This window comes from Tinamus guttatus, unplaced genomic scaffold (genome assembly GCF_059628265.1).
Source record: "Tinamus guttatus ecotype Peru unplaced genomic scaffold, ASM5962826v1 Tinamus_guttatus_pri_ptg000208l, whole genome shotgun sequence".
Lineage (NCBI taxonomy): Eukaryota > Metazoa > Chordata > Aves > Tinamiformes > Tinamidae > Tinamus > Tinamus guttatus.
The window spans coordinates 10,807,460-10,830,466 of NW_028288742.1; the positions used below are offsets into that span (position 1 = coordinate 10,807,460).

At 38.6% G+C, this 23,007-nt stretch overlaps 1 protein-coding gene across 1 annotated transcript in view; it reads right to left on the minus strand.

Annotated features, from left to right (window-relative positions):
• The window catches only part of PRKCE (protein kinase C epsilon), a 267,657-nt gene that overhangs the window by 169,764 nt on the left and 74,886 nt on the right, over positions 1 to 23,007 (minus strand). The gene's annotated exons all lie outside the window — the stretch shown is intronic.

Genomic DNA, 23,007 nt, shown 5'->3' on the forward strand with positions numbered 1-23,007 from the left:
AAAATATAATTTAGAGTGGCTCTCAAAACAAACTATAGCACATGCAGGAAGCAAAGTTTCCAAAGCCCTTGAAGCAGAAGTGCAGGCAGGACACACATGCAGTTCTATAGTTTACTAAACAGTCTTCATCTTTTGCAATTTACAAACATGCTCTAATAGAAGAGGGCTTGAGGACCTTGCATCTTTACTAAGGCAGAAAACAAATGCATGTCCTTAGCACTTTGTAAGCTTGAACCCAGTGAATTTTACAAGTCATACATTTGAACCACTATTTCCACATTAAAAAAGTTAAAAATGATAATACTGAATAGCTTTGATGGTACTGCGTTCAACTAAGTAAATATTCAAAGCAAAAATCTACCCTACTCATATGTAAAGTAAGCTAAAGTAAAAGAGAGATTGGCTCTGGTTGCACAATAGAGGAGGTTAAAAAATAAATATTTAAGTATAATCGCAGCACACGCAACTTTTGGCCAGTTCATACATACTTTCAATACTTCCCTCACCAGAAAAACAGAATGCACACTTTTTTCTCTCACTCCAAAAGAAACTGTTTTATTGCTGCACCATCATTCTGGAAGACTTCAAGGAGCCTTTGTCCTCATGACCATCAACTTCAGTAGGTGCTCCAGGCACAGTATCAAGCTACCCTACCCGAAGGTCTTTAGCACAATGACCCCGTATATTTAGGTACCACAGTGAAGAGCTCATTACAAAACCCTTAAGCATTCTATCTCCTAACACAGGACATCATCTCCAACCCCAAATACTGTTGGAAGTCAATGACTTGATAACTCCCAAAGTGCCACACAGCTTTTGCAGCCACTTGTCTCCAAAAAAAAAGTAAATTAAAACAGTGCAATCACTAGCTGTTACTTGCAGCTGTCACATGATTTCAGAAATTGTGAGTGAAGTCAGCATGGTATGCATTAACAATGTGTTTTCCTGCAATTTCTGTAACTAACTCAGGTATTTTCACATGACCTGCTGCCTGGGTACTCCCAGTGACAGCAGGTCGGGCCTGGCCACCAGAGCTCATCCACTGCCATGAAGGAGGAGCCCCAGCCACCACCTTGAGCACAGGCCTGGTAGCCACAGGCCAGGCCTGTGGTGGGACTGAAGCCACAGCACCACTGTAGGGAGGGATGGCCCCAGGCTGGGCTGAGATGGAGGATCTTCTCTCCTCTATCTCAGTAGATTCTGGCTGCCTCTCCTAAGCTGACCCAACAGCATGCTGGGACTCTGCCTAAGTACAGGCCATCTTAAATCTCGCTCCACACAAGTCTATGGCACTAGGAAAGATGAACCTTGTTCTGTCAGCTCTGAGCTCATGAGATACACACATTGCATCTTAAATCACAGATGGCAAAAGGATAAGATACAAGGATAGAATAAAATATCAAGATATCAATAATTCATATTAATAACTTGAGCAACCCATCTACTGAGCTTAGCAGATTAGCAAGTAAATGAACATTTAAAACAGTTGGGATAATGCATCATAAAGTGTCCTTTGATCACTTTGACAACTCCAACTTGAATTTAATTGTTAATGATAATTCAAATGCTTCACAACAAGAGAACGTACTGCATCACACAGGGGAGGAAGTCACACATCCCATAATGATACAAATGTAAGAATTACTGATTAAATTACAGACTAATTGACATGTCAAAAACATTTTCTCAAAAATCTACCACAGCTTTCTTTGCAAAAGGGCTCCTTGATACTTAATCCTGTCTAGAGGAGTAGCAAACATTCTGAACTGCCTACCAGGACATAGCATCGGGTTCAGTTGCAGATGAAAGTCATCCCCTTGGCAGGGAGCTGACCTGCAAGTTCAGCACTCTGACCTCAACCTGACTCAGCAGCACTGCCTCAACCTGCTCAGCAAGCAGCAAGAACAGAGCCTGCCTCTTGATCGCGACAAAGTGCCAGGGAAAAGGCATGACCTTGAAAATAGGCCCAGGTATGCCAGGCTCGGCCCACCTGCTACTCCATGAGGCCAACTTCTTTGGTGAGGGCCCTTCCATTTCTGCCTTCCTCTTGTTACTTAAAAGGACCTTCACAAGAGGGAAGCTGCTACCATTTCCCTCTTTCTGGCCACAGCTGGCGAGTGCTCTGGGGTAATGGGAGCCACCCCAGGTTCACACAAAGGAGCTTCTAGAAGAGTTCAAAGGTCTTATGTCATCACAGCAACAGACCAAGAAAACCACCTCAGCAACTACTTTAAAAAGACAAGGGAGGAAATAGGTGCCAGCAAGGCCAAGAGCTGCTTAAGGAGGGGATAATGAAAGCATGATCAAGTGTTATTCCATTAAAAAAAGCATTGAATATTGAGTAAGGCCAGTTTTAACAGTTTCTGAAATAGCAGCTGTGATTTTTTTTTTTTGAATAAAGCTACTGATGTCAGTATTGCTCATCTACCTTGGCAGAGTTTTTAAATGTGCACAGGCTTTTATGTCTAAACTGAGGGCTGCTTTTGAACAACTGCTACAGTACTCAACAGCATTTAAGTCAGGCATGTCCAGTGCTCTCTGTACCAGCATTATAAATTACTTGGTTGAGCTTTCAGTCAAGTGTTTTACCCAATTTCAAAGTCTAACCAATCTCACATAAAACCCCAACACTATCCCTGCTGGAGAATCAGGCAGTGATTCTCCAGTGGGGCGGCAAGAGCTGGTGAACAGCACTACAAAGCATCCCTCCTGCTCATTTATTTTTAAATTAAACACTGGAAGCAACCCAGGACAGATTGGAGCACTAAACTCAAGTTTCCATTATCCATCAAGCGGACAATTTTCATATACAATTTATTCCAAATGTTGCCTACTGATTTTGATTGAGAATTTTTGCTGATACTCTAAGTAGAGCATTTGAGAAAAGAAGTTTCCTTCACAAAGGAGTGATTTTCCAGCTAGGAAACACTCCCAATACCAATGGGAATGAAACTGGCATATTTTTATTTTTAAGTTTTTAGAATACGCCCCTTGATTTAAGTGAGCAGCTATGTTGACAGTCTGATCTGTCACACGGTTTGTTATTTGTGCCAAAAGCTGGCAGTTCAGTTCCTCAGATGACCTTCCATATGGAAGGCAAACAGCCTCCTCATAACTCATAAAACTGATAGGAATCCTATCTTTTCATTTCTAATCTTTCACATATGGAAGAAAGGAAAAGAATTGATTCAATCCTGATTTTGCATAGAACATTTCTAATTCAATAGCTAGGAGCATAATTGTATAAATAAATATACCTCAGGTGTTTTTCTTCTCTTCAATCTACACATGAAACCAAACCTAGGAGCTATAGAAGCTATAAGATGACAATGGGCATTTTACAAGAAGTTTCCTTTTTTCATACACTTAAGCTAACTGTAATGCAACAGTTTAGATGATTATTTTAACATTTTAGACACAGCTTCTAAAATAATTTCACTAAAATTTTTTCACCAAATGCACAGAAAAATATTACAAGAGAAACATCCTTAGACATATGTAACCAGAAACAGAATGACAAGTTTAGCTGAATGCAACATTTTTGATTCCAATGGAAATTGTCTGATCACAGCAGTTCTGATTTTGACTCTTCCCTTCAACTAAAAATATTTCTCTGAATGGAGCCAAGCATTTATACATGCAGGGAGATGCCATGAGAAGAAAACTAAGAAATGGCTGTTGAAAAGGACAGCAGGGAACAAGGCAAAATACAAACAAGGGATCAGAGAGAAGAGCCAGCACATGAGCTTTGCTTAACCACGTTGCAAAATTTATGGCTTGTACATCAGACCACATTCAACAACATGTTCAATGTAACCACCATTGGAGCAAAATATTTGAGCACCACCAAAATATCCTGGTTATTGGCCCATACTATTGCCATGACATTTGCTAAAATACCAAGTTTTAGTAGGTGCAAGTAGCTAGTTAGAATTAAACAATTTTTACATTACTGAGATATTTTCTCTATGACAGTACAACAAGATTAGTACAATGACTGCTAGGAAACAGCAGATCTTGAAAAACTCCAGGCATAAGTAAAGCATATTAGTAGTCTGTTTCAGGGAACAAAAGGCAACCATCCATAAAACCAGACATATTTTCAGAGGAAAAAACCCATGCTGAAACTTGGCTATGTTTTCAGCATATTGAAGGCATTTATATAGTTTCAGTCATTAACGGATTTTATTTTCAACACCCTTCTGAGACAGTTCCCCATCTGTAAAATGGGATACTCACAGAATCACTCCCCAAGGCACAAGCTAGACTAGGAGGCTGGCCAGAGGCACCCAAGAAGGCTACAGCTTATCCAAGAACTGAACTGCCCACTAGGCTCTTTGTCCTAGTCCTCAGTTAGGATCCACCTTGGCGGACTCTACCCACCTTGTCTTCCTGCAGTATTGGTCAGAAACAACTAGAAACTGTTTTTGAAAACAAGCAAAGAAACACCCTCTTATACATAGCTAGCAGGCAATTTCCTTTTTCTTTCATTCAGAAGGGAGAAAAAAGGATGCTTCAATATTTCTCTTCAGCATTTCCTAAGCAGCTCTAAAGTCAAGGAAAGTTTAATGAAAATATGCAGAAAATTGAGAAAACTTCAGCTTTTCTTCAATGTTCACTTTCTGTAGCCTTTTAACTCCTAAATTCTCTTTCGAAAAATTGAGTCCTAAGCTCACCTAGACTCAGCATTTTCCTCTTCTTCAGTGGAAACTAACTCCTATCCCCTATAAAGAAATCCAGCAATGCAGGGGTAAACAAGTACTCTTGTGTTTTGTAGCTAGACATTATGCCAAATACACCAACAATGAAACCCTCAACCATAAAGCTATTCAGGATTTTCAATAGCAAAATGTCTAAATCAACTGTAGGAGCAACAGAAACAAAAAGAATTAAGTCATAAAACCTCCCTACACCTCATTGTGATGCTCTAGGATTATCTGACATGGGGATAAGCATGAACCTCCAAGCACATGATTTGTCACTGCAGAGTGTTATTTCAGCCATGGAGGATTTCAGAAACCAGTACGTGTTAACCCTTACTGAGCATAACACGGTGAAGTTTCTCTTGGACACTAAAACTTCCCTAAAAGGAGAGAAGAAACTGCAGGTTTCAGGAACTGATATTTGCAAAGGCTGGGAGGTAAACCTGCTAATTCAGGGGCATTTAATTCCCCTGTTTCAAGGGTATCTTATTCCTACAACTTCATAAAAATATCATAATACTTGAAAACAGAAAATACATTTAGAATCTTCTTCTGTTCTTTAAACAAAAGGTATTTCTGTTAAGTGAAAGAGCTAATCAAGTACCTAATTTAACTTACTTATAGAAAATAGAGCACTAACAGTGGCACTTTTCAATATATCCAAAGTGACTGACAACTCAATTTTATCTGATTTTGCATGCTTCCAAGCTATTTAAATGACCTCTTCATCAACTATTATTGAAACTGCAGCAAATTCTCATTAGAAACAGCAGGCTAGAGCCAAGACGAGACTCAGTATTCACACCTGAATCCTCAGCAAGCTTTTTTTATTCAATAATATGATGAGAAAACAAACTGAGTTTAGAGGTTACATGACTAATTATGTTAACTAAATATGGTTTTCAAAGGTACTGCCTAACACTGCTAACTTCCCCAGAATCTCTGTTGCTCTATTCCTTTTTCCACAGCCTTTTGCTCTCCTGGCCAAAGAAATCGGGTCCCTTTCAAAGCCAGTGCACTGCCACAAAACTCAAAGCTGCCTTTCATTACAAATGTTACATATTTCATTATTTCATATGATTACAGAGAAACTTAACACAGCTCGCTGCATTTTAATTGACCACAATGATATACATAAAAGTTAAGAAATTTTGGCCACAGGGCTTTCCATAATTTATTTACTCCTACTCAAAAGTCAACAAAGACATCAAACATCTTGCATGACCTACAGAAAAGATCAAACATTTTCCAGGATCAGACACATGCACAAACATAATACAGAACAGAAGCAGCTGGGGGAAACAAGACTCAGCTAAATAACCACAGTGTTCAGAAATCAATTCAAAAACAAGAATCTCTCCATTACTTAAGGCATATACTGACATTCCATCACACATCCCAAATGACACGTAATAGCTTCTTCACTGAATGGAAGTTGTAAGGACTGTAAGGCTCTAGGTGTACCTAGAGCCTGATAGAGGGTCTTTGTAGCTGGTATTTACTGCACCAGAGCTATTTTAATAGTATTTTCCTGTCATTTCCCCTCACTCCTATCTAACATGAAATGCTTATATATGATTACTTCATTTGTTCAGGGTCAAATATCTCTAAGAGCACCAAAAATGCCTAGAAACACTGTCAGGAGAATGATGACAAATCCTTTGTGGGATAACAACTACTTAAAAAGTAGTAGTAGGGGAATTCTGGCTGATGGGTACAGAAGAGGGGCATTCAGGAAGGTGGGAAGCACAATCTGACATATCTTACAGCACATGGAATGACAGTATAATAAAGGGAACAAGACAGGAGACCTGCACAAACTGTCCAGAAGCAGCAGGCAGCATGACCACAGAAGTATGGCTGTGCAAAACCAAGCCCCTGACTGTCTGAGCTGCAAATAAGAAAGGATTGCCCTCATTCTTGCGGGCTGGTGGAAAAGAACATGTACAGGACTAGGCATCACTGCTTAATGCTCCTTAGAGTTTGCTGTTGCATCTTCCCTTCATATTAAGAATATAGCAATGTAAAACTATGCTTTTTATCCAATTATATGCCCAAGCCTGGCCAGGGTTTCTAAATACCTAGAAGTGCTGCCATCTAGACAAGGATAACATTCCAAATCTTGAATGGGGGAAATAAATCAGTGAGAAACCTCACGACCACAGAAGTCAGTCAAGAAGCCAAAGAGCAGCATCCCTAGCCTAACCTTTTGGGGTACTCCGAGTGAACAGGTCAACTGTGACTCTTACCCATACTGGTGTTTCAGGCACAGCTGTTCTCTCGGGTTGGTTTAATTGAGCACAGTTATTCTGATAATGTAAATGTATTGTCTTACAGTTCCACCGTGCTATCAGCTTCTCAAAACAGAAATTGAATTATTTTAATAGTAGTACAGATAAAGCACAAAACTGCACAAGCCCAAAGATAACCTGAAGTGCGAAGAACAAGAGCCTGGTTTGAGTGAAGGACAAAGACACTGAGTCAGAGGAGGGTAAAACTTCCAAAAGTATCTAAAGCTATTCATTTGAAACCTCTGATAAATATATTTAAAGAAATAAAAGAATCTCTTCAGAGTTCAAGCACTTTCCCAAGCAGATGCTTATCTGATTTCAGAAGACAAATTGTACCACATGGTAAAAAATCTGGCCTGTAATTTCTTCGCAAGGCTTTTCAATATCTCATTTTCAGAGCAGCTAGTTCAGTAGCATGCCCAGAACTATAGCGAAATAATGATCTCAAAATATTTTAAAAATATAGTTGATTTATGAAGGTTTTATTTTAAAATATTATCCTATGGAACTGTAACAGTAGGTCAGCAGTTTACCTGTGGGAATAAAATGCCAAATTCATACCATAAACTCAGGGCTACAAAATAGATGATCACTACATGTAACAGTTTATGAAGCTTGTTAAATTGTGTTATCACAATATAATTTCAGATGACTGCTTACTCAATTTTTGGTACATTTAATTTCAAGAATCACCAACAATATGATTTAACTGCTGAGATACTCAGTACCTCTCCTAAATTGGAGCAGTACTTCCTCTGTGTGGGCACATCTACAACATTCTGGAGAGGTGTCATGAAGTCAGCATGCTCAAAACTAAGGCCATGGATAAGCAGAAGACTGGTATCTTTCCTGGTTACATACAATAATTTTAGGGCACTACATATATTTTTCCTGTGCAATATGTAAAGATTAGATAATTTGTTAAAATAAAATGTAGTGTCATGCAAAGCATATGGTATTTTTTCCTTTCTTGAAAAAAAACTTCCCCCCTCACGCACTCTCCTCCTTCCCGGTGTATTTTGCAAACTTGGACAGTACGTTGAATAGGAAGGAAGTACTCACACAGCATTAGAGTAACAAGAATAAAGGAAATAACTGTGCTGATTTTTAGAGCTTGAAATTCAGGGAGATTAACAGCTGGAAGATCTAAGACCGAGGTGGCACAAATTCAAATCCTTCCTAAACAAGAAGGAATAATCTCCAAAGGCAGGGTATCAAATAAGAGCTAGGGAATTGTGATGTTTAGATGAGATAAACCTGTTAATCCTATTCTAAGCTCTTATTTTTAACAATGAAAGATTCTGGAACCAGATTATTTACCGGCTATATCTTAAACAAGCTAGGAATACCAATGATGCCATGGTTTGAGTATAACTATTAACTGTCCTGAAGGACAGACACCACTGCACAAGTTTAAACTGGTAGGAAAATAAAGTTTAAATGAGACTTCAGCATACCCCGTACAGATATTGTTTTCAAATCCTGCAAGAGGTTAACATTGGCAATGTTTCAAACATTATAGTCTCTTTCAGGACTTTGGAGGGGATGTCCTAGTTGAATTGCAACCAGTAAAAAGCCAGGTAGGAGGAACACAGTAGCAAAGTGAAGCAACTTTGGACCAATTCTAAGTCAGGTTAAGTTGGAACAGAGGCTGTAACCACCTTTGTTCCACTTAAGGATGAACAAAATAAGCTTACATGAAAAAATAAAGCATAAAACGAAATATTGAAGCAACAACTATTTTTGAATTACATTTCAGTTTGGACACCTGGAAGAAAGGGGAGAGGACTTGCTTACCCAAAGAGACAACCTATTCGTAAATAGGTGTTCTCTCCATTGCTGGTCACAACAGAAATGAATCCTCCATTAGAAAGGAAATAGCCTGTTTTAGTTAGCTGTAAATGAGCAATTTCTATTAAACCCACTGAAACTTTTGGGTAACTTGATGTCTGTGAAAGTGTTGCGAGCCAGAGGTCATCGGCAGATGAAAAAAGTTCTGATTGGTAAATACTTACTGATCTATTTTGCCAAACTTAATTTAGACATGAACATGAAACCTTTTTTCACTGCTAAAGTGGCTGAAACTGCAGAATATGCAATTGAGAGGCCTGGAGATCCGCCCAGAAGCATCTTCGATCTCAGTAACTAGCGGTAAATTAAGCACTTTCCACCAAGTTTCCAGAAAGTGAACAGTATCTTACTTGCATAAACATCTCTAGAAACTATTAAGATTTGCCTGAAAGTTCTCATGTATCCAAAGCCATTCCTCTTTGGGTGAAAAACTAGTCTTTTAATGCCACAAGGTTCCTTTTAGAATTTGCAGTTACACAGAACATCCTCTTTGTGAAATTTTGGCCAATAATCAACCTAAGTGCTGCTGGGCATTGCAGAGATCTTTACACTTGCAGTGCAGTGGCTGATTTTAGTTTTTATGTCTTTCAAGTCTTGCCTTCCCACCTAATCCCTCAAATTCTTTCTATACCTGAACAGAGCAAATAGTCAAGCAGCTACAAGATAGTACTAAGCAGCTACTACTGTACAGACTATCGGATAGGAAACAAAGGCCTCTCCTTTAGAAAGGTAGAGCTTAAAACTGATGAAATTACATTATATGAACAACCAAAACAGTCTTGTTTAAGCAAAATAAACAAGAACCAAGGACTTTAGACAAAGAGACAAGTATAGGAATATACAGAGCACAGAATGCTACATATGGCTTAGAAGAAATGACATGCAACTATCCACAAACAGAGCCAGAGGAAATAAATGAATACTTCAAAAGCAAAGCTATGGGAAATTACTTTGAAAATGGTAGTTTTCTGGAACAGAGCCACACTTCTTTTAATCTCATTCTCAAGTATTATAATGCTTCTAGTAACTCACTCAGCTGCCCTGCTATGCTAAAACATTTCTCTTTAAACAAAGAGACTGAACTTGTTACAAGTTATTAGCTCAGAACTGTTTCTAAAACATGACACCAGTAACATGGTGTTAATGTTCATTGAGAGAATGGAAGGGCATCATTTTAAAAGTTCTGATTTTAGACATTCTTGTAGAAAGAGGTTGAAAAAAAAAAAAACACACACACACATACACACACACACAAAAAAAAACCCACACACCCCCACACTGAAATACTTATTTTGCACTAAAAAAGCCAGCAAGCAATACAGACTTCACAACTTACAGGCAAACACTCTTGCTGGGTTATAAAAACAGAAGAAAAAACATCATGCTCCATGCAAATATTCTCTATGTCCTTTCACATATACATCCGACCCCTAGCTGCTTTCCAACAAAGAGAATGGTACAATAAACAAACACTGAATGATATACAAACCACAATGGTAGAACAGAACTGGCATCAAGTACTTAAACAAAAGCATCCTTCCTGGAAATAGCTCTCCTACTTGCAGCCTGCCAAAGGTTGCATTGATTCAGAGGCTTTGTCCAAATTGCATTAAAAGTTAAGTTTAAGACACTCACAAGAAGGGCAAAAAGAATTGAGAAAAATAAACCTCAAATGACATGCAAAAGTGTATTTGCTTGCCTTGTTTAGTTTACAATGACTTCATTCTGTCCTCATAGTATGCAACACAAGACTGCAAGCAAAATTTTCAAAAATTAGCTGTCGTGCATATGTATTCAAGGATGTTAGCTCCTTTTCATACTGTATTTAACATAATAACACCATATTTGTATTAACCCCTGCAAGACTGACTTGACTACCCATGGTCCCTTTCCATTTGGAGCTCTTCAAGTAACTCAAGCTCTGGAAAACTACTGAAATGAGAAGAAATTTAGTGCCACCGTCTTTAAAAGACGGCACAGAAGGACAGTGACTACCTATTATACCCCTTACAGCTGCTGCCCATCAAATCTTTACCTTACTTAAATAGTATACAATACTGCAAATGGAAGCAATGCAAGAATATTTACGTGGTGTTTCAAAAACACTGAAGCCTGAACATATTATGGCCTTATTCTGATTTAACAGCAGGACAAAGAGTACATCTATAATAGGCATGGACCTAAGACTTGAGAAGTGCATTCTGTCCCCAACCTAAATAGCAGGATCACAATCATTCGCTAAAGCAAAAGGTGTTTTCAAAAACTTTCCTCAGCCGCAGAAGGTTCATGACAGCTTCAAGCGTACAAGATTATTCAAAATCTCTCTCAATCACTTATTCCCTGGTGGAGCCTACACACACACACACTTTAAAGACACCAAAAGAATTAGTTCATTGAACATATACCCAAAATTGGCCAGAAATGCAAAAAAAAAAAAAAAAAAAAAAAAAAAAAAAAGACGGAAAACATAGCCCAAATCCCCATTATCTTATGTCTTTTTAAGACTGCTTAGAGGGAGCCAAAATTTTTGTTTCCATAAGGAAGCATCATTGGATGATTCTCTTTGGTACTCATTTATTTTCTCCTCACAAAATATTTGAAGACAATCCTTAGAGATAATTCCATAGTTGTTTTTTATACATAAGTTTGTCTTGCTCTGATGTTTTACCCTCTCTTTATTAATCTTTCTACTCTGATAACTAAAGATAATTCCATTAACAAAATTGCCATCCCCATGTCTGCAATTATCTGTGATTTACTTGCATTTCCTCTGCAGTTGTAGCCATAACAAACAGGGCAACACTGAGACTCCTCGGGTCTTTCAGCTACAAAGCATCTTATGAAAAATATCAAGACAAGAAAATGCTCTAGTATACGCTACCTGTGTTCAAATCCAAAAAGGAAAAGACACCAAAGTAGAAGTTAGCAGAAGTTAGCAACTCTACACATACAGCCACACAACCTGTATTCCATGCAATGGGCATACCAGGAAAACAGATCTTCAGTAGAGATTAAAAAAATAGCAAGAATAACCTTTATCATAACTGTTCCCAAAAAGTCAGAAGACAAAGTCCATCAGCTAGATTTGGCAGACTAGAAAAAAAGATACATCTTTGACAATTTTCTAAGAATAGAAATGCTGATTAGTTAATGTTGCCCTTTTTTTTTTTTCCTTCAAAAATCTTTTTTTTTTTTTTTTTTTTTTTTTTTTTAAGTATTTCAGACATCCCCACAAGCTTTCCAGGACTTCCTAGATCCAGCAAACTTAGAAAACCCTGATATTTAGTCTGTCCTGTATTGCACTCATTTGGTTGTTCCTCTTTCAGACCATGATGAAACAGGAAGTGCAGGGACATACACGTGTGCATTTGGAGTCTGCTCTCTTAAAGAGCAAGCTTTTTCAAGAAAAATTTAACAGGAGTATTCAAATCTACATTTTTCATAACAGCTTAGCTTTGATTTTGCACAGGTAGTAGTAGCTCCTGGAACTAGACTCAAGATAACTGAAGATAATTTTTTGTTTATAATTTAACTAAGTTTTAAGATCCAGAACCACCAGTCAGTAACCTCAGTACTGAGGCATAGCTGGTCACTTACTCTTGCGCAAAGCCAAGTCACTAGAGCAAAGCCAATTGCTGTCTACAATAAAATGCGTTCAGTCTTTTCTGCAAGTACCTATGAAAGAACTATCTGCCACATCCCTTGGTGACTTGTTTCATTAGTTTATCACTTTTCATTGAGAATAAACACATGCTTTGCCTTTCATTTCATATTATCTGACCAGCCTTCAGTTCTTGTTTCAGCCATCTCTGCCAGATTTAGAAGTCCCATTTTTAGTGATGTTTTATGTACCCAAATAAAATCATCTCACATGGAGTTAAAATAAACCAGGTGGTCAAAGGATCTCACTGAAAAAATTTCTCCCAAATCTGAATACATTTAGGAGTTGCACTGCAAGCTCTGCTATTGATCTGCTGGGTTCCCCTGGGCACGGGGCTTCACCTCTCCACACACTCTCTGCACCTCTTTAACTTCTCCTGCAGCACAAACTATTAAAGGCCCAGGTTATCTCAACACATTTATGCAATTAGTTCCTAAACACTTTACTACACAGGGGTTTGGGGGGCTATAGGCATACTACTATATTAGTTTTACACAAACTGCTGTATTGACTAGAAGGTGTACTCACTCGTTGCAATGTATTGGGTAATGTAGCTCAGTATGGCACTGTGGTGTACATACCACTTACTCAGAGCAACAGTCTGTTGCACTTGATTTATAGAGTCTATATTCAGGGTTTACAGCACAAGGCCTTGCAGTTCTGACTCCACACAGGAGAGGGCAGAGATACTTCTCACACCAAGACAAGCCTATCAGGTCATCACCATAGTTTTCATCTTTATTTTCTAGCTGGTCTTAACAATGCTGAGCATCCCTATCCTTCCTACACAGCCTACTGAAAAAGAGAGGAATATTGCTCACACCTGATGGCAGAAACATGAACAAGCTGTCATCTGTAAGATCCTGAGGCAGGTTGGATATGCAGCTTTAGGCATGCACAGCTACATTTTGAATACCATTCTTCCTCTCTGGCTGCCCTACAATCCCCACAAGCACCATCCCACACAACCTGTGCAAGTCTCAGCTGTGGAGAGCCCTATCACCACCCACACTGGGCCAAAACCTAGTCCTACCAAAGCTTGCTTCAAAACTCCCTTTCCTCACTTGTACATGAGAAAAAACAGTCTTAAAGGGCGACCCAAAATGGGAAGTACATATGTAAAATTGTAGCCAAGAAGGCAAAAACAGTTTCCAAAATCTGCAGTCCAGAGAAACAACAGCAGTCCCCAGGATCAGGAAAAAAAAAAAAAAAAAAAAACACTTTTGTATCTAGGAAAAGAAGTATGCTTTTTACTCTTTTTACTGCAGTGTTCTTCCTGGCTTGTAAAGATGGAAATCTTTCATGCAAAAGTATGACCTTCCTACCTGTCAAGGCACCCCTTCCCCTTTAAACAAGGCTCTCCAGAGAATCCTGCAGATCTCCATGATGTCTGTGTAACATTTCAGAGTGTGAGTTTTGGACCCTTTCCATTTCTGATTCTCTGACCTTATCCAAGATGCTGTTTGTGGCTCAGCCAGATAGGTTGCATTTTAACTTTTCCCAAGAGTTTACAAAGTTTTTCAAATGAGCTGAGATTTCTTTCTCTGCAGAACAGCTGCTTTTAGACTGTAGCTACTTAAGACATCATTCACCTCTTTCTCCCCTTCTCCCCCCTCCCCCAAAAAAGAAAGCTTCCTTTTCCAAAAGTTTAACATACACTGTGCATGCTAATAAAGGCTGCTAAACAAGGAAGATAAAAATGCACTAGGATCTGATACAAGTAAAGAACAAAATACACGTTAGCATCCTCACAACTGAAAATTGTTTTCAGCCCTGAAGATGCAATTACCTCTTGGTAATAGAACCACTTTAATAAAAGTATCTTAAAAATAGAAACAAATAGACATGATGAAATTTTGAAATTATATCTTCTGAATGTAAATAATACTATTTAACAGCATTTGATATATACCTTAGGAAATCCTGAAAAGATCATGCCATCCCTTCCTCCCTACTGAAATGTCTTTAAGTTCCCTACTTGGCTTGCCTTTTTGGCAAGCCTAACACAGCAGGTTAATTTTGAACCCTGACCTGCAATTTGTTCTTTTCATCTTGGATCATTTTCAAAGCAAATCAGCTGCTTTAACACCACAAAGTGGCCCAACAGTTAACCCAGGACACTGCTCAGCTCTTAAGGAAAGCTTAATGAATCACAGAAAGGTTGAGTTTGGAAGGGACCTCTAGGGATCGTCTAGTCCAACCTCCTGCTCCAGCAGGGACACGTAGAGCACATGGCACAGGGTGGCATCCAGGTAGGTTTTGAAGATCTCCAGAGAAGGAGACTCTACAGCCTCTCTGGGCAGCCTGTTCCAGGGCTCCGTCACCCTCACAGTGAAGAAGTTCTTCCTCACATGGAGGTAGAAGTCACCCATTACCCATTGTTCTGTCTCTGGCCACCACCAAGAAGAGTTTGGCCCCATCCATCCCGCATTCTCCCCTCAGCTACTTGAACATGTTGATCAGATCCCCTCTCAGTCTTCTCTTCTCCAGGCTAAATAGGCCCAGCTCACTTAGTCTTTCCCCCGCATTAGATCCTCCATTCCCTTAATCACCTCTGTAGCTTAATGAAAGCCGCTTGAAACTATTTTGCAGTTTGAGGTACAACTCCCCTCCCCACTTCAAGTGTTATGACAAAATACACATGGTAGAAGAAAAAATGAAAATATGCTAATATTAAAAATTATAGAAAGAAAGTCTGCTACAGCACAAGCATATTACATTACACAGATCTCAAAAGTTGACGGACACTGTGGGGGAGGAAAAAGCAATATGGGATTAAGTGATAATACATACTAAAGCTGTCTCTGCTAGCACTCTTTTCAAGACCCCATATTTAGCAGCACAGCCAAATGCTACAAGGATTTCTCCAGGTACACAGTTAACTATGGTACTCAGACATTTGTACACGGTACTCAGTTTATTGTACATGAAAAATCAGTATTTTATTTTGGATTAGTTTTTGGATTAGTTTAAGTGTCAATCAAGAGATATTAAAAAATTAATAATATCCATTAAATGCTGGAAACAGGCTCATATCAAGCATTCTAGAAACAGAGGGTCATTCTGCAAACTGCAGCACAATTAACTTGTGGTAGAGCAAAAAGGACTTCAAATACTTCAGCTCTTGATTTTTATTTCATCCCACCTTTCACTAGGAATTGAAGCAGTTATTTTAAGATATATTCTTATATCTAAAGATAGCAGCAGCTAATAACAGAAGCTATTTTGCTTGTGTTCCTATAAAATGACTAAATATACCAGGCTTCTTACAGAAGCTGTTAATCACAGCTGTAGTTGTAACAGCAGTATTCTGTAGTGTTTTATAAGCTGTGTGTATATATAAAACCATTATCTTTAAAAATGATAATACAAATATGTTTTTATATACACATTTTTCCCTCACATGGCTATCAAGCAAACCTCACATCTAACCAAACTGTTTTGCCCTCCAGTATCTACCTTCCCTTTACCTCCCCTCACTTTGTCAGAAGAATTGAAGTTCTCATAACAAACTTTGATGAAGTATCACAATTAACCACAAGATAAGAGCTTTTGTGACAGACCACATGTTCAAACACTGCAGGTTTAGCCCAGTTCTGCTCTCCACCCCAAACAGAGGTGATCAGAAGCCAATCAGTAGGAAGAGAAACTTTAAACCACCACAAGGGTGCCCACACTGACAGAAGGCCCCTGAGGAGAACAGCATGAGATCAGCCAGCAATGAAACAGAAACACAGAAGCTTCTGGAGATTGTGGCAGCCTCAGAGAGCTTGCCCAGCTGCAATGTGGAAGAGAAGACTGAATCAGACTTCAGAAATAAAGTGTATAAACTTGGAAAAATTTATTGTGCTTGAGTCCTATTTAAGTGCCCCACTTGACATCTGCATAGGATTGATGTCAGTGACTCTGGTGTCAGTGACTGATTTGTTTGCACAGATGGCTCAAGCAGGCCAACACTGACAGAATCCCAGAACGATGAAGGCTGGAAGGGACCTCTGGAGATCACCGAGTCCCTGCCCAAGCAGGGCCACCTAGAGCACCTGACAGAATCATGTCCAGGCAGGCTTTGCCCACCTCCAGAGAAGGAGACTCCAACACCCTCTCTGGGCAGCCCGGCCCTGTGCTCTGTCAGGAAAAGGCATCTCAGCAACATGTGCATGTTGTCACCCAGAGGGGCTGAGGAATCCATCAGACCTCAAGGCCCCACACTTACTGCAAAGTACTTGACTGAAGAGACAGGGCAACACAAACCTGCTTTACTGGTTTTGAGCTCTACAAAGAAAGATGCAGTAAAAACCAGATAAAAGACTGTAATAATCCAGAAAAGGACAGTTGGGCCCTTTGGGAAATCAGACACTCATATAACAGCAAAATCATTGAGTTATCTCAAAGTTCCTTCTCTTGAAAATATCTGTTACAGTAGTAATGGTTATAAGACAGAAGGAAAGTATGAATGTGCTCAAATTTCATCATTTGCAGTGTATTGATTTTACTAAGTGTCCCTAAATGGATGACACAAAAATAAAGGCACCATATAATAATATCAGCAATACTTTTATCCCTAATGTGTATTATAAACCACATGTAACTATCTCGAGGAAGTAGCTATCAGAAGAATACAAAGCAACTCCCAAAAGGGAAAAAGACAAACTTCAACAAGGAGGTTGAACAAAGCCCTGTTTAAAATTTTACAAGAGAATATTTTATATCAATACAATATTGCTACATTCAATTTTTTAAGGAAAAAAACAAAAAATACCCTCTTCCTTTTAAATTGTATTAATTCTGTCAAACAAAAAAAAATAAGATCTCTAGAGACCTGTAAGTTTGAAGTGTCACATTCAAACACATCTTAACGTTACTCACTTAGCACACATCATACCTAGTAATACCTTGGAACTGTAAAACTGACCTACTAAGACAATTTTTGCATAGTAGATTAAATGTTGGGATGCATACATGTGACTTGAAAAAAGCAAGATGCTGAGCAGATAGAAGCTGTGGTTTCCACACTGTATAGTATCAAGAAATCTACTTGGTATACCAGCTATCCACAACTCTATTTGAAAAATCTTATCCAGTTCAGTTTGAAATTAATGCAGCTTTAGCTCATATTGCACACTCTCAAAAAAAATATATACATGAACCTCTTAACTGCTCAAAGTTAGATAAATACAAATACTCCCACAGAGTGATCTTCAAGAATCAAGTCCAATATGAATCTACCACTTCATGTGAAGGAAGCTAAGGGTCCAAAAAGGGAAAAATAACTATTCCAAATGTACCTGACACTTATTTGCCCTTCCCTTTTAATTTTGGTTTTCTTCCCTTTTCTGTTCTTGGAAATCCCTGCATATAAGGGTAAGATTAATCCTTAATTCTCATACACAACATTCTGTACAGAGCCACAAACAGTACCAGAGTTATTAAATCTGTATTATCTTGGTTGTTCCTCCAGATTACAGAGACCACAGGAAGCTTTCAGCTCCTGCTACAAGATGCTCCAACTGAATAAACAAGAATTAAAAGGGTCAGAAGTTCTTCCCATCTGGTATTTAACCTTGCAGCCAGCTTGCAGGAGGAGAAGGACTTAGCCTTATGAATACAACTGCATATTCAGGTAAGACACAGGAGGAGCTCATGAAAATAAGTAACATGGAGGTTATGTACTACTAACCACTAGTACCTCAAGGGCTGGATTAATAGGGTGCACTATGCACCAGCCATGGTCCAATTCTCAAAACAAGAGGATTCTAGGAACAAGAGGGCAATGGAAATACTTTTAGAGGCAATATTAACAGTGCCAGTTTTTGCCATTTTGAAATCATATAAAGTTTGTGTAACCTAATACTTATTATGGAAAACAAAGCAGGAAATTTGAAAAGTTTACCTTATTATTACCCAATACAAAAAAGCCACATGACTTTGGACAGTACATAAATGACAATAATGCCTGTATTAAACCTCTCCAGCCACCTACATTTTTGAGTTCTGTCCCTATATACCTATTAAAACACATTAAAAAGTGTTGAGTCAAATCTGCTTGACCACCTCTAGGCCAAATTAGGACTAATAAATTGGAACTGCAGGCTCTGTACAAGATGGATTCATTTTTTTTCTGAAATTTCAGGTAAGTGAGTTTTCCCATTGAGCCAGAAGCCTCAAGAATTTTTTCAGATGTTAGTACTGAAGAGACATAGAACTAAGGCACCTGAAAACAAATAAAAGACATTGTATGAACACACACTTCCCTTAAGGGAAGGCTGCAAGGGATTCTCTTGTTACATGGATAAAAAGAGAAAATAAAAAGCACTCTGCAAACATTTCTAAGAACTACATGATTTGATACATTCCACACAAAACTGGTTACATCTCTCGGCTCACCCAACCCAAACCTCATATACACAAACTCTTCGATTTATACATCTGAGTTGAGAATATTCTCTTTACTAGAAACCTAGTTTACCAGAAACCTAGAGAAACCTTCCAAATTCTAAATTCCTGCTTTGTCTTCTATAATGTTAGAAGCAGTCTACCACAATAAGAAAAGGAATAAAATTAATATGTAAGCAATTTTCAAAATGATGTTTAAAGAAAAACCAACATGAACTTGCAGATACACAGGTCTCCAGTTCTTGCATCGTATCTGGATATGGAGGGTTTGACAGGGTTCATTCCCTTCTCATGAAGAAAGCCTGGACAGGGAGCTGCCTTCTGCTTTAGAAGAATTTTGTGGGGCAAAAAGGTATCACAAACACACAACCATTAATGAAGATTATAAGAGAGGAAATTTTAGGGAAGAATTATTCACCTATATTCTGTTTATGACTCTTCATACAAAGAAGTATGAAGTATTCATACAAAGAAGTATTAAAGCAGCACTTTAATTTTCAAAATTATATAGTGATCAAGACCAAGGTTTCTAAAAACTGTTGGAGGAATCTAGTCTAATTCAAGCATAAATGTGAGCTTAAAACCATTAAGAGCATGCACAAGCTGTTTTTAACCTGAATTTCATTGCCAGTTTAAGCACTGGATTAGCCCGTGATTCTAACAGAACAGCATTCAGTTTGAACATTATATATCCATCTCAGACACCATTTTATTCATCTATTTTTTAAACTGCAAGGCACAGGCAGCCGACTTTTGAAAGGTACTGAGACCAACTAGAGTTATCTAGGCAACCAAGTATTTATAAAATCTGATGTGCTCCTTTATCACAGACTCATGGACTAAACACTCTCAATGCTATTTTAAAAGCAAACACATAACTGAACTTTGTGATGATAGTTTTGCCCTTAGGGCATAGCAGTAAATTAAGTTTCTTTACTATCAATCTGATACAGCCATCCTAACAAATCCCAAATAAAGTTTATTGTTTATGGTAAAAGGAGAATCATAGGAGTTGGAAGTCAGAACACAGAGCTCAAGCAAAGAGGAAAAAGCCTCAATCCCACCACCACTTCTCCCCCTAAAAACTAATTTTCATATGAGATTCGACTCCACATGTAGAGTCAGTGCAGTAGAACCATTGAGGAAGATGACAAGAGACACAAACATCACATCACCCATAGGAAAAGCAGTAAAGACCCAAACTTCATTATCAGCAGTACCAGAAGACAACATCAACCACTTGGACGCAGTCCTGTGCCACGTGCTCTAGGTGACTCTGCGTGTGCAGGGGGGTTGGACTAGATGACCTCTAGAGGTCCCTTCCAACCTTGAGCATTCTATGACTCAGTGATCTAACATACTGTTCATGCAATTGCCCAGCAACAAATATACTTGGACAACCAGAAACTAGAGAATATCACTGTTCATAAGCATCTACCAGATGATGTATCTAAATCTTGACTTAGGCAATTGTGGCTCAAAATTCACTAGGACTAGTTTTCTAAAGCAACCCTGAAGGACTCAAGGGATGCACTAGCTCCCTGCACTGTGCCTCCAAATGCTCAGGACAGCTCCGAGCACCTGAAGCAGGAGTACTAACCTCCAACACAAGCTGGGTCACACGCTCACAGCACACAAGGGCCAGCTCTGCTGCCAGCAGGAAAGCACCTCAGGCAGCTCCACTTAGACTGAAGTGTCACAGGACAACACTGCTGCCTCTCCTCAGGGAAAACAACTCATTTCTGCTCCAGTAACATCCAAGGATGTCCAGGAGGACTTTTGCCCCACTTAGCAGGTAGAGGATAAAACATTAACCTCCTTTTCCACAGAGCTTGCAATTTAAGTAGTAGCAGTACCCTCTTTGGCATTTCAGGCAAATATAGTACTTCCTTTTATTGAACACCATTCACTAGTTGCTGCTGCTTTGTCCCCATAGATTTTCAGTGTAAGGGTTTATTAACTCCAAGGAATGAAATAGCAGAATTTTAGACACAGCAGAAGGCAAATAGGAAATTGGGCAGAAAAGATTTTCCTGGTGGAATATGTACATTACGATTAAAATAATAAAATGATAACATGCTTAACTAGGAAACTGAGGTGTATCAAACTGTACACCAAACACACAACACCAATTTTTAAACTTCAAATCAGATTCCTTCGTGTAAATTAATGTTTATGCATATTTAATGTAAATTGGTTTTACAGCTGTACAGCTTCATGATTAGGCAACCTGCCTAAACCTTCAGGAACTGTAAAACTAAAAAGCTTTATTTCAGCTGAGAGCTTATATTACATACAGCAACACTTTTAAAACTCTTCATGTTAAAGGTTCTTGAGCTGAAGAGTACCTGGTACCAGCACAGCTGACAGCAAAAACACATTGACAACATGCAAGGAAAGCATTTCTCTAACTTGACAAACCTGCATGTCATCTATGGGGTGTATATACAGATATATCACACACACACCCCCAGCACTTTGGTCTGAATAGGAGAGAGCAGATGCTCCTAATTTCTTTCTCTGATGATAAGTGTTTGAAGAAGGTTCCTTCTGCCTGAACACAGCTATATTGTCCGATTCATCTCCTCTACACTGGGAAAGGTGAGGAAATTGAGGAAAACCAGAGAGAATATATCTTGTAACCAGTCTAAAATGAGCTGAAATTGTCATGAATGCTATTAACAGCATGTAAGTAAACTGGAAAACATGCATGCAAGATGTATGACTCTCACCAGGCCTTGACACTCAAGGATCATTACAGTAAGGAGGCTGTCCCTTCCCATTAAACTCTACAGCCTCCAGAGGCACTTGACCTCACAGCAGAACTCAAAAGCCTTTCTTCCATTTTTAGCTCTCAAATCATGGAGACAATTTCTTAGAGAACCTTACTCTGAAAGGGAAAATAAAACAAATTCAATATCCAGACTAAACAGTCACCTCAGAAAAATACAGCCTGCACTCACTTCATCTTATTAAGAAATAGGAAGAGCAGTGCTATGGCATGAGCCATTTGATAATAAGCTCAAAATACTTATCAAAAAAGCACCTCAGTCATATGGTTTGCTATGTGTTCAAATATCAAACTAAATACCCTTATCCCATAGAGCTGGTTTTAAAAAAAATAGAATGAATCTATAGAAGATGAATCCTGAGTATAGATCAAAAACTTGTTTGCCATTTATTGACAGAAGAACAAATGCTTAAGAAACGAAATCTTGCAAATTGGTTTTGTTTATCCCAATCTGTCACAGTGATTCAGGATAAAGAATATTTTGATCCATAAGGCAGAATTAGACACTTTTAAATAAATGGCTTTAAACTCATTTACATTTTATGAGCTTTTAAGTATACATCTTTTCTTCAAGATTTTATGCACTACTGAACTTCATCCATACATATAAGATGATTAAGTTATGTTGAATTAATACACTATAACATTGATAAATCTTCATGCACCATCTTCCAGGCCAGTAATTAACTAGAAGAGCTAAAAGGAGAGAGAGGAGGAGAAAAAAAAAAAAAAAAACCACACAGGCACCCCAACACAACCACACAACAACCCACCACACACACACCCCCACAAGACTTTTTTCCTTCCCGACAATTGACACAATCTTACCACACCAAGAGATTGCAGGATGACAATTGTCTGACCAACCACACGGTGCTCCTAGGTTTGATAGAACTTAAGAGCCACTTAATTGCCAGACAAGAGCACTGTAATACATCCTTCATCCTTTTGGCCAGAAAGGATCTAGGAATCAGTTAGGATTATCTCAGTTTTGCAGGATGCCAAAGGGTTAAGAGGTGCAGAACACAGTTGGCTGATTTCATGACGTTCTCCAGCACTCTGAACAAACAGGAAGGCTGGAAATGAGTGATAATTGTTAAGTAAGAGCTCTTAAAACACCTGCTTAGTTCTAACTGCTAACTATTAAACCATTTTAACAAGTTACAAATAAAATCCCCCAGAGATGTTTCCACCTGCTTTTCCCATCCATTTTCCTAATTTAGGCAATGAGATACTCAAAAAGACCCAATGGTTTTTAAGCATGTCATCCTCTGAAAGCAAGCTAAACTTACAAGATTTGGGGGATGTTTGAACACA